This window comes from Pseudophryne corroboree, chromosome 3 (assembly GCF_028390025.1).
Source record: "Pseudophryne corroboree isolate aPseCor3 chromosome 3, aPseCor3.hap2, whole genome shotgun sequence".
In the NCBI taxonomy this organism is placed as follows: domain Eukaryota; kingdom Metazoa; phylum Chordata; class Amphibia; order Anura; family Myobatrachidae; genus Pseudophryne; species Pseudophryne corroboree.
In genome coordinates, this window is record NC_086446.1 from 330,204,201 (window position 1) to 330,220,097 (window position 15,897).

The 15,897-nt window shown below is 35.4% G+C and overlaps 7 non-coding genes across 7 annotated transcripts; all 7 read left to right on the plus strand.

The window, feature by feature from the left end:
* The first annotated feature begins 1,235 nt into the window (after nt 1–1,235).
* Nucleotides 1,236–1,307, plus strand: TRNAP-CGG (transfer RNA proline (anticodon CGG)). The gene has a single exon. It is a non-coding gene; the product is annotated as a tRNA-Pro (tRNA).
* Nucleotides 1,308–3,011: 1,704 nt separating this feature from the next.
* On the plus strand, nt 3,012–3,083 carry TRNAS-CGA (transfer RNA serine (anticodon CGA)). The gene has a single exon. It is a non-coding gene; the product is annotated as a tRNA-Ser (tRNA).
* Nucleotides 3,084–4,787: 1,704 nt separating this feature from the next.
* On the plus strand, nt 4,788–4,859 carry TRNAP-CGG (transfer RNA proline (anticodon CGG)). Its single transcript has one exon. It is a non-coding gene; the product is annotated as a tRNA-Pro (tRNA).
* Nucleotides 4,860–6,563: 1,704 nt separating this feature from the next.
* On the plus strand, nt 6,564–6,635 carry TRNAP-CGG (transfer RNA proline (anticodon CGG)). Its single transcript has one exon. It is a non-coding gene; the product is annotated as a tRNA-Pro (tRNA).
* A 1,705-nt stretch (nt 6,636–8,340) lies between these two features.
* TRNAP-CGG (transfer RNA proline (anticodon CGG)) lies at nt 8,341–8,412 on the plus strand. Its single transcript has one exon. It is a non-coding gene; the product is annotated as a tRNA-Pro (tRNA).
* Nucleotides 8,413–10,116: 1,704 nt separating this feature from the next.
* On the plus strand, nt 10,117–10,188 carry TRNAP-CGG (transfer RNA proline (anticodon CGG)). Its single transcript has one exon. It is a non-coding gene; the product is annotated as a tRNA-Pro (tRNA).
* Nucleotides 10,189–11,893: 1,705 nt separating this feature from the next.
* TRNAP-CGG (transfer RNA proline (anticodon CGG)) lies at nt 11,894–11,965 on the plus strand. The gene has a single exon. It is a non-coding gene; the product is annotated as a tRNA-Pro (tRNA).
* The last annotated feature ends 3,932 nt before the right edge of the window (nt 11,966–15,897 follow it).

Sequence of the window (15,897 nt, forward strand, 5' to 3'; positions counted from 1 at the left end):
CACACAGTATGTGACAAGTCTTAGGTTCCAACTATCAAAAAAAGTCCAAACTCTATTGGGACCTCTAAATATTGGCACTGCACATTTCTAATATACATACTTGGATAACAAGTAACCTTAAGTTATTATTTTTGCAATGCTACATACACATTTTTTGTTTTAAGTTGTTATGTTATTTTTAAAATGTTTCATCTTCATTAAATGAAATTGTTGGTTTCTCCAGTTATTTGCATTTTTTCTTAAATAATTAGAGTTTTACTTTAAAAATGTTAAAAACTGAATAAGAAATTATTTGGCTAGTGGCTTGTTGGTCAGGGTGTATGATTCTTGCTTCGGGTGCTAAAGGTCCCAGGTTCATATCCTGGATGAGCCTGTTTTCTCAGGTTCTTTAAAAGTGCTTAGTTCAATTATCTGATAGTATTTTAAAATACTAATGTATTCCAACAGTTTCACTTCCAATTTCATTAGTATACATGAAAATACATGAACAGTAGGCTCGTTGGTATAGGGGTATGATTCTCGCTTAGGGTGCGAGAGGTCCTGGGATTAAATCGCAGACGAGCCCATCTTCTCAGGTTCTTTTAAATACCATGGTTCCATTATCTGATTGATGTCAATTGCCTGAGTCAAAAGCATCAAGTGAATTTTTCTTTTGCCAATCCATAAAAAAAAGTATATACTTATGCATATTTAGTAAACTGTCAACCATTTGGTGGTATATTGGGTAAACTGTAGATTCCATTTTGTCTAAGTAACTTTGAGTGGCTTCAAAGAAGTCTCATTTTGACAAATAAAAAACAGTCAAAATGAAATTACAGGTTTTTCTCTTACCTTGCTTTTTTCTAAGAAACAATGAGTGGCTTAAAAGAATAGTCTCTTTTTGACAAACAAAAAGGTCAACAATTAATTGCAGGTTTTTGTTTTTTTCTTTCTTCTTGGTCTGTATGCTTAAGTTGCACACAGTATGAGACAACTCTTAGGTTCCAGCTATTAGAAAAGTTAAAACTCTATAGGAACCCATAAATCTTGGCACTGAAATTTCCAAATATGCATACTTGGACCAAAAATTGACCTTAAGGAAACATTTTAGCTATGCTACAAATAATTTTTTTAAATAGTTATGGTATTTTTAAAATGTAACATCTTTTTTTCCAGCTTATTGCATTTTTTTTATTAAATAATTTGAGTTTTACTTTAAAAATGGTAAAATCTGAATGAGAAGACGTTAGGCAGATGGCTCGTTGGTCTAGGGGTATGATTCTCGCTTCGGGTGCGAGCGGTCCCGGGTTCAAATCCCGGACAAGCCCATCTCTTCATGTACTTTTAATATCTGATAGTATTTAATAGCATTTTAAAATACTCACTAATGTATACAAACAGTTTTACTTACAATTTCATTAATATACATAAAAAAGACATGCACAGTGGGCTCGTTGATTCTTGCTTAGGGTGCGAGAGATCCCCGGTACAAATCCCGGATGAGCCCATCTTTTAAAGGTATATACTTATGCATACTTAGTAAAATGTCAACCATTTGGTGGTATATTAGGTAAACTATAGATTCCATTTTGTCTAAGTAACCTTGAGTGGCTTAAAAGTCTAATTTTGACAAACAAAAAACTGTCAAAATGAAATTACAGGTTTTTCTCTTACCTTTCTTTTTTCTAAATAACCCTGAGTTACTTAAAAGAATAGTATCATTATGACTAACAAAAAGATCAACAATAAATTGCAGGTGTTTATTTTGTTTTTCTTCTGGGTCTGCATGCTTGAGTTGCACACAGTATGTGACAAGTCTTAGGTTCCAACTATCAAAAAAAGTCCAAACTCTATTGGGACCTCTAAATATTGGCACTGCACATTTCTAATATACATACTTGGATAACAAGTAACCTTAAGTTATTATTTTTGCAATGCTACATACACATTTTTTGTTTTAAGTTGTTATGTTATTTTTAAAATGTTTCATCTTCATTAAATGAAATTGTTGGTTTCTCCAGTTATTTGCATTTTTTCTTAAATAATTAGAGTTTTACTTTAAAAATGTTAAAAACTGAATAAGAAATTATTTGGCTAGTGGCTTGTTGGTCAGGGTGTATGATTCTTGCTTCGGGTGCTAAAGGTCCCAGGTTCATATCCTGGATGAGCCTGTTTTCTCAGGTTCTTTAAAAGTGCTTAGTTCAATTATCTGATAGTATTTTAAAATACTAATGTATTCCAACAGTTTCACTTCCAATTTCATTAGTATACATGAAAATACATGAACAGTAGGCTCGTTGGTATAGGGGTATGATTCTCGCTTAGGGTGCGAGAGGTCCTGGGATTAAATCGCAGACGAGCCCATCTTCTCAGGTTCTTTTAAATACCATGGTTCCATTATCTGATTGATGTCAATTGCCTGAGTCAAAAGCATCAAGTGAATTTTTCTTTTGCCAATCCATAAAAAAAAGTATATACTTATGCATATTTAGTAAACTGTCAACCATTTGGTGGTATATTGGGTAAACTGTAGATTCCATTTTGTCTAAGTAACTTTGAGTGGCTTCAAAGAAGTCTCACTTTGACAAATAAAAAACAGTCAAAATGAAATTACAGGTTTTTCTCTTACCTTGCTTTTTTCTAAGAAACAATGAGTGTCTTAAAAGAATAGTCTCTTTTTGACAAACAAAAAGGTCAACAATTAATTGCAGGTTTTTGTTTTTTTCTTTCTTCTTGGTCTGTATGCTTAAGTTGCACACAGTATGAGACAAGTCTTAGGTTCCAGCTATTAGAAAAGTTAAAACTCTATAGGAACCCATAAATCTTGGCACTGAAATTTCCAAATATGCATACTTGGACCAAAAATTGACCTTAAGGAAACATTTTAGCTATGCTATAAATAATTTTTTTAAATAGTTATGGTATTTTTAAAATGTAACATCTTTTTTTCCAGCTTATTGCATTTTTTTATTAAATAATTTGAGTTTGACTTTAAAAATGGTAAAATCTGAATGAGAAGACCTTAGGCAGATGGCTCGTTGGTCTAGGGGTATGATTCTCGCTTCGAGTGCGAGAGGTCCCGGGTTCAAATCCCAGACGAGCCCATCTCTTCATGTACTTTTAATATCTGATAGTATTTAATAGCATTTTAAAATACTCACTAATGTATACAAACAGTTTTACTTACAATTTCATTAATATACATAAAAAAGACATGCACAGTGGGCTCGTTGATTCTTGCTTAGGGTGCGAGAGATCCCCGGTACAAATCCCGGATGAGCCCATCTTTTAAAGGTATATACTTATGCATACTTAGTAAAATGTCAACCATTTGGTGGTATATTAGGTAAACTATAGATTCCATTTTGTCTAAGTAACCTTGAGTGGCTTAAAAGTCTAATTTTGACAAACAAAAAACTGTCAAAATGAAATTACAGGTTTTTCTCTTACCTTTCTTTTTTCTAAATAACCCTGAGTGGCTTAAAAGAATAGTATCATTATGACTAACAAAAAGATCAACAATAAATTGCAGGTGTTTGTTTTGTTTTTCTTCTGGGTCTGCATGCTTGAGTTGCACACAGTATGTGACAAGTCTTAGGTTCCAACTATCAAAAAAAGTCCAAACTCTATTGGGACCTCTAAATATTGGCACTGCACATTTCTAATATACATACTTGGATAACAAGTAACCTTAAGTTATTATTTTTGCAATGCTACATACACATTTTTTGTTTTAAGTTGTTATGTTATTTTTAAAATGTTTCATCTTCATTAAATGAAATTGTTGGTTTCTCCAGTTATTTGCATTTTTTCTTAAATAATTAGAGTTTTACTTTAAAAATGTTAAAAACTGAATAAGAAATTATTTGGCTAGTGGCTTGTTGGTCAGGGTGTATGATTCTTGCTTCGGGTGCTAAAGGTCCCAGGTTCATATCCTGGATGAGCCTGTTTTCTCAGGTTCTTTAAAAGTGCTTAGTTCAATTATCTGATAGTATTTTAAAATACTAATGTATTCCAACAGTTTCACTTCCAATTTCATTAGTATACATGAAAATACATGAACAGTAGGCTCGTTGGTATAGGGGTATGATTCTCTCTTAGGGTGCGAGAGGTCCTGGGATTAAATCGCAGACGAGCCCATCTTCTCAGGTTCTTTTAAATACCATGGTTCCATTATCTGATTGATGTCAATTGCCTGAGTCAAAAGCATCAAGTGAATTTTTCTTTTGCCAATCCATAAAAAAAAGTATATACTTATGCATATTTAGTAAACTGTCAACCATTTGGTGGTATATTGGGTAAACTGTAGATTCCATTTTGTCTAAGTAACTTTGAGTGGCTTCAAAGAAGTCTCATTTTGACAAATAAAAAACAGTCAAAATGAAATTACAGGTTTTTCTCTTACCTTGCTTTTTTCTAAGAAACAATGAGTGGCTTAAAAGAATAGTCTCTTTTTGACAAACAAAAAGGTCAACAATTAATTGCAGGTTTTTGTTTTTTTCTTTCTTCTTGGTCTGTATGCTTAAGTTGCACACAGTATGAGACAAGTCTTAGGTTCCAGCTATTAGAAAAGTTAAAACTCTATAGGAACCCATAAATCTTGGCACTGAAATTTCCAAATATGCATGCTTGGACCAAAAATTGACCTTAAGGAAACATTTTAGCTATGCTACAAATAATTTTTTTAAATAGTTATGGTATTTTTAAAATGTAACATCTTTTTTTCCAGCTTATTGCATTTTTTTATTAAATAATTTGAGTTTTACTTTAAAAATGGTAAAATCTGAATGAGAAGACGTTAGGCAGATGGCTCGTTGGTCTAGGGGTATGATTCTCGCTTCGGGTGCGAGCGGTCCCGGGTTCAAATCCCGGACAAGCCCATCTCTAAATGTACTTTTAATATCTGATAGTATTTAATAGCATTTTAAAATACTCACTAATGTATACAAACAGTTTTACTTACAATTTCATTAATATACATAAAAAAGACATGCACAGTGGGCTCGTTGATTCTTGCTTAGGGTGCGAGAGATCCCCGGTACAAATCCCGTATGAGCCCATCTTTTAAAGGTATATACTTATGCATACTTAGTAAAATGTCAACCATTTGGTGGTATATTAGGTAAACTATAGATTCCATTTTGTCTAAGTAACCTTGAGTGGCTTAAAAGTCTAATTTTGACAAACAAAAAACTGTCAAAATGAAATTACAGGTTTTTCTCTTACCTTTCTTTTTTCTAAATAACCCTGAGTTGCTTAAAAGAATAGTATCATTATGACTAACAAAAAGATCAACAATAAATTGCAGGTGTTTATTTTGTCTTTCTTCTGGGTCTGCATGCTTGAGTTGCACACAGTATGTGACAAGTTTTAGGTTCCAACTATCAAAAAAAGTCCAAACTCTATTGGGACCTCTAAATATTGCAACTGCACATTTCTAATATACATACTTGGATAACAAGTAACCTTAAGTTATTATTTTTGCAATGCTACATACACATTTTTTGTTTTAAGTTGTTATGTTATTTTTAAAATGTTTCATCTTCATTAAATGAAATTGTTGGTTTCTCCAGTTATTTGCATTTTTTCTTAAATAATTAGAGTTTTACTTTAAAAATGTTAAAAACTGAATAAGAAATTATTTGGCTAGTGGCTTGTTGGTCAGGGTGTATGATTCTTGCTTCGGGTGCTAAAGGTCCCAGGTTCATATCCTGGATGAGCCTGTTTTCTCAGGTTCTTTAAAAGTGCTTAGTTCAATTATCTGATAGTATTTTAAAATACTAATGTATTCCAACAGTTTCACTTCCAATTTCATTAGTATACTTGAAAATACATGAACAGTAGGCTCGTTGGTATAGGGGTATGATTCTCGCTTAGGGTGCGAGAGGTCCTGGGATTAAATCGCAGACGAGCCCATCTTCTCAGGTTCTTTTAAATACCATGGTTCCATTATCTGATTGATGTCAATTGCCTGAGTCAAAAGCATCAAGTGAATTTTTCTTTTGCCAATCCATAAAAAAAAGTATATACTTATGCATATTTAGTAAACTGTCAACCATTTGGTGGTATATTGGGTAAACTGTAGATTCCATTTTGTCTAAGTAACTTTGAGTGGCTTCAAAGAAGTCTCATTTTGACAAATAAAAAACAATCAAAATGAAATTACAGGTTTTTCTCTTACCTTGCTTTTTTCTAAGAAACAATGAGTGGCTTAAAAGAATAGTCTCTTTTTGACAAACAAAAAGGTCAACAATTAATTGCAGGTTTTTGTTTTTTTATTTCTTCTTGGTCTGTATGCTTAAGTTGCACACAGTATGAGACAAGTCTTAGTTTCCAGCTATTAGAAAAGTTAAAACTCTATAGGAACCCATAAATCTTGGCACTGAAATTTCCAAATATGCATACTTGGACCAAAAATTGACCTTAAGGAAACATTTTAGCTATGCTACAAATAATTTTTTTAAATAGTTACGGTATTTTTAAAATGTAACATCTTTTTTTCCAGCTTATTGCATTTTTTTATTAAATAATTTGAGTTTTACTTTAAAAATGGTAAAATCTGAATGAGAAGACCTTAGGCAGATGGCTCGTTGGTCTAGGGGTATGATTCTCGCTTCGGGTGCGAGAGGTCCAGGGTTCAAATCCCGGACGAGCCCATCTCTTCATGTACTTTTAATATCTGATAGTATTTAATAGCATTTTAAAATACTCACTAATGTATACAAACAGTTTTACTTACAATTTCATTAATATACATAAAAAAGACATGCACAGTGGGCTCGTTGATTCTTGCTTAGGGTGCGAGAGATCCCCGGTACAAATCCCGGATGAGCCCATCTTTTAAAGGTATATACTTATGCATACTTAGTAAAATGTCAACCATTTGGTGGTATATTAGGTAAACTATAGATTCCATTTTGTCTAAGTAACCTTGAGTGGCTTAAAAGTCTAATTTTGACAAACAAAAAACTGTCAAAATGAAATTACAGGTTTTTCTCTTACCTTTCTTTTTTCTAAATAACCCTGAGTGGCTTAAAAGAATAGTATCATTATGACTAACAAAAAGATCAACAATAAATTGCAGGTGTTTATTTTGTCTTTCTTCTGGGTCTGCATGCTTGAGTTGCACACAGTATGTGACAAGTCTTAGGTTCCAACTATCAAAAAAAGTCCAAACTCTATTGGGACCTCTAAATATTGGCACTGCACATTTCTAATATACATACTTGGATAACAAGTAACCTTAAGTTATTATTTTTGCAATGCTACATACACATTTTTTGTTTTAAGTTGTTATGTTATTTTTAAAATGTTTCATCTTCATTAAATGAAATTGTGTGTTTTCTCTAGTTATTTGCATTTTTTCTTAAATAATTAGAGTTTTACTTTAAAAATGTTAAAAACTGAATAAGAAATTATTTGGCTAGTGGCTTGTTGGTCAGGGTGTATAATTCTTGCTTCGGGTGCAAAAGGTCCCAGGTTCATATCCTGGATGAGCCTGTTTTCTCAGGTTCTTTAAAAGTGCTTAGTTCAATTATCTGATAGTATTTTAAAATACTAATGTATTCCAACAGTTTCACTTCCAATTTCATTAGTATACATGAAAATACATGAACAGTAGGCTCGTTGGTATAGGGGTATGATTCTCGCTTAGGGTGCGAGAGGTCCTAGGATTAAATCGCAGACGAGCCCATCTTCTCAGGTTCTTTTAAATACCATGGTTCCATTATCTGATTGATGTCAATTGCCTGAGTCAAAAGCATCAAGTGAATTTTTCTTTTGCCAATCCATAAAAAAAAGTATATACTTATGCATATTTAGTAAACTGTCAACCATTTGGTGGTATATTGGGTAAACTGTAGATTCCATTTTGTCTAAGTAACTTTGAGTGGCTTCAAAGAAGTCTCATTTTGACAAATAAAAAACAGTCAAAATGAAATTACAGGTTTTTCTCTTACCTTGCTTTTTTCTAAGAAACAATGAGTGGCTTAAAAGAATAGTCTCTTTTTGACAAACAAAAAGGTCAACAATTAATTGCAGGTTTTTGTTTTTTTCTTTCTTCTTGGTCTGTATGCTTAAGTTGCACACAGTATTAGACAAGTCTTAGGTTCCAGCTATTAGAAAAGTTAAAACTCTATAGGAACCCATAAATCTTGGCACTGAAATTTCCAAATATGCATACTTGGACCAAAAATTGACCTTAAGGAAACATTTTAGCTATGCTATAAATAATTTTTTTAAATAGTTATGGTATTTTTAAAATGTAACATCTTTTTTTCCAGCTTATTGCATTTTTTTATTAAATAATTTGAGTTTGACTTTAAAAATGGTAAAATCTGAATGAGAAGACCTTAGGCAGATGGCTCGTTGGTCTAGGGGTATGATTCTCGCTTCGGGTGCGAGAGGTCCCGGGTTCAAATCCCTGACGAGCCCATCTCTTCATGTACTTTTAATATCTGATAGTATTTAATAGCATTTTAAAATACTCACTAATGTATACAAACAGTTTTACTTACAATTTCATTAATATACATAAAAAAGACATGCACAGTGGGCTCGTTGATTCTTGCTTAGGGTGCGAGAGATCCCCGGTACAAATCCCGGATGAGCCCATCTTTTAAAGGTATATACTTATGCATACTTAGTAAAATGTCAACCATTTGGTGGTATATTAGGTAAACTATAGATTCCATTTTGTCTAAGTAACCTTGAGTGGCTTAAAAGTCTAATTTTGACAAACAAAAAACTGTCAAAATGAAATTACAGGTTTTTCTCTTACCTTTCTTTTTTCTAAATAACCCTGAGTGGCTTAAAAGAATAGTATCATTATGACTAACAAAAAGATCAACAATAAATTGCAGGTGTTTGTTTTGTTTTTCTTCTGGGTCTGCATGCTTGAGTTGCACACAGTATGTGACAAGTCTTAGGTTCCAACTATCAAAAAAAGTCCAAACTCTATTGGGACCTCTAAATATTGGCACTGCACATTTCTAATATACATACTTGGATAACAAGTAACCTTAAGTTATTATTTTTGCAATGCTACATACACATTTTTTGTTTTAAGTTGTTATGTTATTTTTAAAATGTTTCATCTTCATTAAATGAAATTGTTGGTTTCTCCAGTTATTTGCATTTTTTCTTAAATAATTAGAGTTTTACTTTAAAAATGTTAAAAACTGAATAAGAAATTATTTGGCTAGTGGCTTGTTGGTAAGAGTGTATGATTCTTGCTTCGGGTGCTAAAGGTCCCAGGTTCATATCCTGGATGAGCCTGTTTTTTCAGGTTCTTTAAAAGTGCTTAGTTCAATTATCTGATAGTATTTTAAAATACTAATGTATTCCAACAGTTTCACTTCCAATTTCATTAGTATACATGAAAATACATGAACAGTAGGCTCGTTGGTATAGGGGTATGATTCTCGCTTAGGGTGCGAGAGGTCCTGGGATTAAATCGCAGACGAGCCCATCTTCTCAGGTTCTTTTAAATACCATGGTTCCATTATCTGATTGATGTCAATTGCCTGAGTCAAAAGCATCAAGTGAATTTTTCTTTTGCCAATCCATAAAAAAAAGTATATACTTATGCATATTTAGTAAACTGTCAACCATTTGGTGGTATATTGGGTAAACTGTAGATTCCATTTTGTCTAAGTAACTTTGAGTGGCTTCAAAGAAGTCTCATTTTGACAAATAAAAAACAGTCAAAATGAAATTACAGGTTTTTCTCTTACCTTGCTTTTTTCTAAGAAACAATGAGTGGCTTAAAAGAATAGTCTCTTTTTGACAAACAAAAAGGTCAACAATTAATTGCAGGTTTTTGTTTTTTTCTTTCTTCTTGGTCTGTATGCTTAAGTTGCACACAGTATGAGACAAGTCTTAGGTTCCAGCTATTAGAAAAGTTAAAACTCTATAGGAACCCATAAATCTTGGCACTGAAATTTCCAAATATGCATACTTGGACCAAAAATTGACCTTAAGGAAACATTTTAGCTATGCTACAAATAATTTTTTTAAATAGTTATGGTATTTTTAAAATGTAACATCTTTTTTTCCAGCTTATTGCCTTTTTTTATTAAATAATTTGAGTTTTACTTTAAAAATGGTAAAATCTGAATGAGAAGACCTTAGGCAGATGGCTCGTTGGTCTAGGGGTATGATTCTCGCTTCGGGTGCGAGAGGTCCCGGGTTCAAATCCTGGATGAGCCCATCTCTTCATGTACTTTTAATATCTGATAGTATTTAATAGCATTTTAAAATACTCACTAATGTATACAAACAGTTTTACTTACAATTTCATTAATATACATAAAAAAGACATGCACAGTGGGCTCGTTGATTCTTGCTTAGGGTGCGAGAGATCCCCGGTACAAATCCCGGATGAGCCCATCTTTTAAAGGTATATACTTATGCATACTTAGTAAAATGTCAACCATTTGGTGGTATATTGGGTAAACTATAGATTCCATTTTGTCTAAGTAACCTTGAGTGGCTTAAAAGTCTAATTTTGACAAACAAAAAACTGTCAAAATGAAATTACAGGTTTTTCTCTTACCTTTCTTTTTTCTAAATAACCCTGAGTGGCTTAAAAGAATAGTATCATTATGACTAACAAAAAGATCAACAATAAATTGCTGGTGTTTATTTTGTTTTTCTTCTGGGTCTGCATGCTTGAGTTGCACACAGTATGTGACAAGTCTTAGGTTCCAACTATCAAAAAAAGTCCAAACTCTATTGGGACCTCTAAATATTGGCACTGCACATTTCTAATATACATACTTGGATAACAAGTAACCTTAAGTTATTATTTTTGCAATGCTACATACACATTTTTTGTTTTAAGTTGTTATGTTATTTTTAAAATGTTTCATCTTCATTAAATGAAATTGTGTGTTTTCTCTAGTTATTTGCATTTTTTCTTAAATAATTAGAGTTTTACTTTAAAAATGTTAAAAACTGAATAAGAAATTATTTGGCTAGTGGCTTGTTGGTCAGGGTGTATAATTCTTGCTTCGGGTGCAAAAGGTCCCAGGTTCATATCCTGGATGAGCCTGTTTTCTCAGGTTCTTTAAAAGTGCTTAGTTCAATTGTCTGATAGTATTTTAAAATACTAATGTATTCCAACAGTTTCACTTCCAATTTCATTAGTATACATGAAAATACATGAACAGTAGGCTCGTTGGTATAGGGGTATGATTCTCGCTTAGGGTGCGAGAGGTCCTAGGATTAAATCGCAGACGAGCCCATCTTCTCAGGTTCTTTTAAATACCATGGTTCCATTATCTGATTGATGTCAATTGCCTGAGTCAAAAGCATCAAGTGAATTTTTCTTTTGCCAATCCATAAAAAAAAGTATATACTTATGCATATTTAGTAAACTGTCAACCATTTGGTGGTATATTGGGTAAACTGTAGATTCCATTTTGTCTAAGTAACTTTGAGTGGCTTCAAAGAAGTCTCATTTTGACAAATAAAAAACAGTCAAAATGAAATTACAGGTTTTTCTCTTACCTTGCTTTTTTCTAAGAAACAATGAGTGGCTTAAAAGAATAGTCTCTTTTTGACAAACAAAAAGGTCAACAATTAATTGCAGGTTTTTGTTTTTTTCTTTCTTCTTGGTCTGTATGCTTAAGTTGCACACAGTATGAGACAAGTCTTAGGTTCCAGCTATTAGAAAAGTTAAAACTCTATAGGAACCCATAAATCTTGGCACTGAAATTTCCAAATATGCATACTTGGACCAAAAATTGACCTTAAGGAAACATTTTAGCTATGCTACAAATAATTTTTTTAAATAGTTATGGTATTTTTAAAATGTAACATCTTTTTTTCCAGCTTATTGCATTTTTTTATTAAATAATTTGAGTTTTACTTTAAAAATGGTAAAATCTGAATGAGAAGACCTTAGGCAGATGGCTCGTTGGTCTAGGGGTATGATTCTCGCTTCGGGTGCGAGAGGTCCTGGGTTCAAATCCCGGACAAGCCCATCTCTTCATGTACTTTTAAAGTCCTTAATATCTGATAGTATTTAATAGCATTTTAAAATACTCACTAATGTATACAAACAGTTTTACTTACAATTTCATTAATATACATAAAAAAGACATGCACAGTGGGCTCGTTGATTCTTGCTTAGGGTGCGAGAGATCCCCGGTACAAATCCCGGATGAGCCCATCTTTTAAAGGTATATACTTATGCATACTTAGTAAAATGTCAACCATTTGGTGGTATATTAGGTAAACTATAGATTCCATTTTGTCTAAGTAACCTTGAGTGGCTTAAAAGTCTAATTTTGACAAACAAAAAACTGTCAAAATGAAATTACAGGTTTTTCTCTTACCTTTCTTTTTTCTAAATAACCCTGAGTGGCTTAAAAGAATAGTATCATTATGACTAACAAAAAGATCAACAATAAATTGCAGGTGTTTATTTTGTCTTTCTTCTGGGTCTGCATGCTTGAGTTGCACACAGTATGTGACAAGTCTTAGGTTCCAACTATCAAAAAAAGTCCAAACTCTATTGGGACCTCTAAATATTGGCACTGCACATTTCTAATATACATACTTGGATAACAAGTAACCTTAAGTTATTATTTTTGCAATGCTACATACACATTTTTTGTTTTAAGTTGTTATGTTATTTTTAAAATGTTTCATCTTCATTAAATGAAATTGTGTGTTTTCTCCAGTTATTTGCATTTTTTCTTAAATAATTAGAGTTTTACTTTAAAAATGTTAAAAACTGAATAAGAAATTATTTGGCTAGTGGCTTGTTGGTCAGGGTGTATGATTCTTGCTTCGGGTGCAAAAGGTCCCAGGTTCATATCCTGGATGAGCCTGTTTTCTCAGGTTCTTTAAAAGTGCTTAGTTCAATTATCTGATAGTATTTTAAAATACTAATGTATTCCAACAGTTTCACTTCCAATTTGTTAGGGTCTCCTGCCCTCTGCTGCCACGTCGTCATGGCAACCGGGAGACAAGTGCTAGTGGAGTAACCTGAGCGCAGCTGATACTCCGGTTCGGGTCTTTTGCTGTGCAGTGGTTATAGGCTCTGTGCACGGCAGGGGATCCGGTGCTGGTTTTTGTGCTCACAGTCTGTGAGGTCTGAGTGGGGCGTGGACAGCACCTGCTTTATAAGGCCTCTTTTCAGTGTAAGCAGATGCTGCTGAATCTTTGTTGGTTAGTCAGTTCATGAAAGTTAGCCAGTACTGTGTAGCTTTGTATTTGTTTGTTGCTTACTGCAAGTAGGCCTGGGAATTTGGTATTACACTCTGCCAATCCAGACCTAGCAGTAAGACTGGAGTCAGTCGTTTAGCTTGCTGGGGTTCTGTTACTACTCTGTGAACTTAGCAAGTTTGCGGCTGTATTCTAAGACTTGCCTGTCTAATCCTGTCTCACTGTGCTAGGTGTCAGGGGTCAGTTTAGTGGCAGTAAGCTAAAACCTGTGCACTGCAAGTGAGAATTAGGATTGTGGAGATTCTCCTTGTGTCTATCATTCCATCTCTGACCAAGGAGTTTACTGCCACACCCGTTGGTAACCCTTTAGGGTTTTGCTGTTGCCCTTAGCAACAGCATTTCGGGTTCTCTACGTATTAAAACACAACATCTTGCTTTTTCCATCTTAGCAGTTCTAATACAAGGGAGATACCCAGTTCCTTAGCCTCTGGGCTTCTCTGTTCACTTTGTGTGTATTTTGTTACCCTATCACCTTCTGTGTACGTTATGTCATATCCCCCAGTTTGTCTGTGAGTCCATCTGTTTTGCATAACAGTTCAAACACCAGTACATTCCTGCAGACACTGGAATGCATAACAGTTCTGACACCAGTACTTTCCTGCTGGCACTGGTGTGCATAACATATTCAGCAGCCTAATACTCCTGTTGAAATTTTGTGGGAATATGGAGCATACCCCTCAAAATACGTTGCAACAGGTGGTCGATCAGGTGCAGGTCCTGACTCGACAATTTAATGATTTGTCCATTAAAATGCACACCTCCCAGGCTGCTGGCGGAGCTCCCGCAGCAGCAGCACCTGCAGGGGTTAAGGAGCCGAAAGTAAATCTCCCGGATCGTTTTTCTGGAGATCGCTCGCAGTTCTTTTGTTTCAAGGAGAGCTGCAAGCTATACTTCCGACTTAGGCCTCAGTCTTCTGGGTCGGAGATTCAGCGGGTGGGCATAGTGATTTCCTTGCTACAAGGAGACCCACAGGTCTGGGCATATGGGTTGCAGCCTGACTGTCCGTCGCTTAAAAGTGTTGATGCTTTTTTTACGGCACTGGGCATGTTGTATGATGACCCTGACAAGACGGCCTCAGCCGAGGCTCAGATTTCGATCCTTAAGCAAGGGCGAAGGCCAGTTGAGGTTTACTGTACGGAGTTTCGGAGGTTGGCCCATGATACCCAGTGGAATGACCCAGCCCTGAGACACCAGTACCGAAGAGGTCTTTCTAACCAGATAAAGGACCAACTGGTACAATATCCCTTGCCTGATAGCTTGGATCAGCTCATGCAGTTATCCATCCGGGTGGATAGACGGCTGAGAGAGCGTAGGCTTGAAAGGGAGACTGAGATTTCCTTCCTTCCCAAGGGAACCTCAGACTCTGAGGAATTTTCTGAGGAGCCTATGCAGATTGGGGCTACCCGCCTCTCCTCGCGTGAGAAGACGCGGAGGAGACAGCAGGGGTTGTGTTTGTACTGTGGGAATAAAGGTCATGTGGTAGTATCATGCCCAGAAAAGCCGGAAAACTTCAGGGCCTGAGGGTGATGGGAAATATCCTGTCAGGCCAGAAGTCAGAATTTCCCAAGAAGACTTTTATCATTCCGGTGACCTTGAAGATCCTCGGTCAAACTGTCAAGACTGAGGCCTTTGTGGACAGTGGGGCCGACGGGGTTTTTATGGACCGCCAATTCGCCCTGAAACACTCTGTTCCCTTAGTACCCTTGGCATCGGAAATTGAGATTTGTGGGTTAAACGGGGAACCATTATCCCAAGGTAAAATTACCTCTTGCACTAGCCAGATTTCTTTGTTTATTGGAGCCACACACTCTGAAAAATTGTCCTTTTATGTGACTGTCTGTACTTTTGCCCCATTGGTGTTGGGGTTACCCTGGTTAAGGGCCCACAATCCTCAATTTGACTGGGTCTCTGGAGAGATTCTTAGTTGGGGTACTGATTGTTTCAGGAGTTGCTTGAGCCTTCCAGTCAGGCTCTCGCAGCTAAGTTTGCCAGGATTGCCAGGGTGTTATGCAGATTTTGCGGACGTGTTCTCCAAAAAAGTTGCAGAGGTACTACCTCCCCATCGCCCCTATGACTGTGCCATTGATTTGTTGCCAAATGCTAAGCTTCCCAAGAGCAGGTTGTACTCCCTGTCACGTCCTGAGACTCAGGCTATGGCAGAGTACATTCAGAAGAACTTGGCTAAGGGATTTATCAGACCTTCACAGTCTCCAGTTGGGTCGGGGTTCTTCTTCGTGGGTAAAAAGGACGGTTCGTTGCGACCCTGCATCGACTTCAGGGAATTGAACCGTATCACGATTAAAAACTCATACCCACTGCCTCTCATTTCGGTCTTGTTTGACCAGCTTCGTACTGCCACCATTTTTTCTAAGATTGACCTACGCGGTGCGTACAATCTAATCCGAATAAGAGAGGGGGATGAATGGAAGACTGCCTTTAATACCCACTCAGGGCATTATGAATATTTGGTGATGCCTTTTGGGCTCTGTAATGCCCCGGCAGTCTTCCAGGATTTCATGAATGATGTGCTCAGGGAATATTTGGATAGATTCTTAGTTGTATACTTAGATGACATCCTAATCTTCTCCCATTCCCTGGAGGAACATCGGAAGCATGTACGCTTAGTCCTCCAGAAACTCAGAGACCACCGGCTTGGGGCGAAGCTGGAGAAGTGCGAATTTG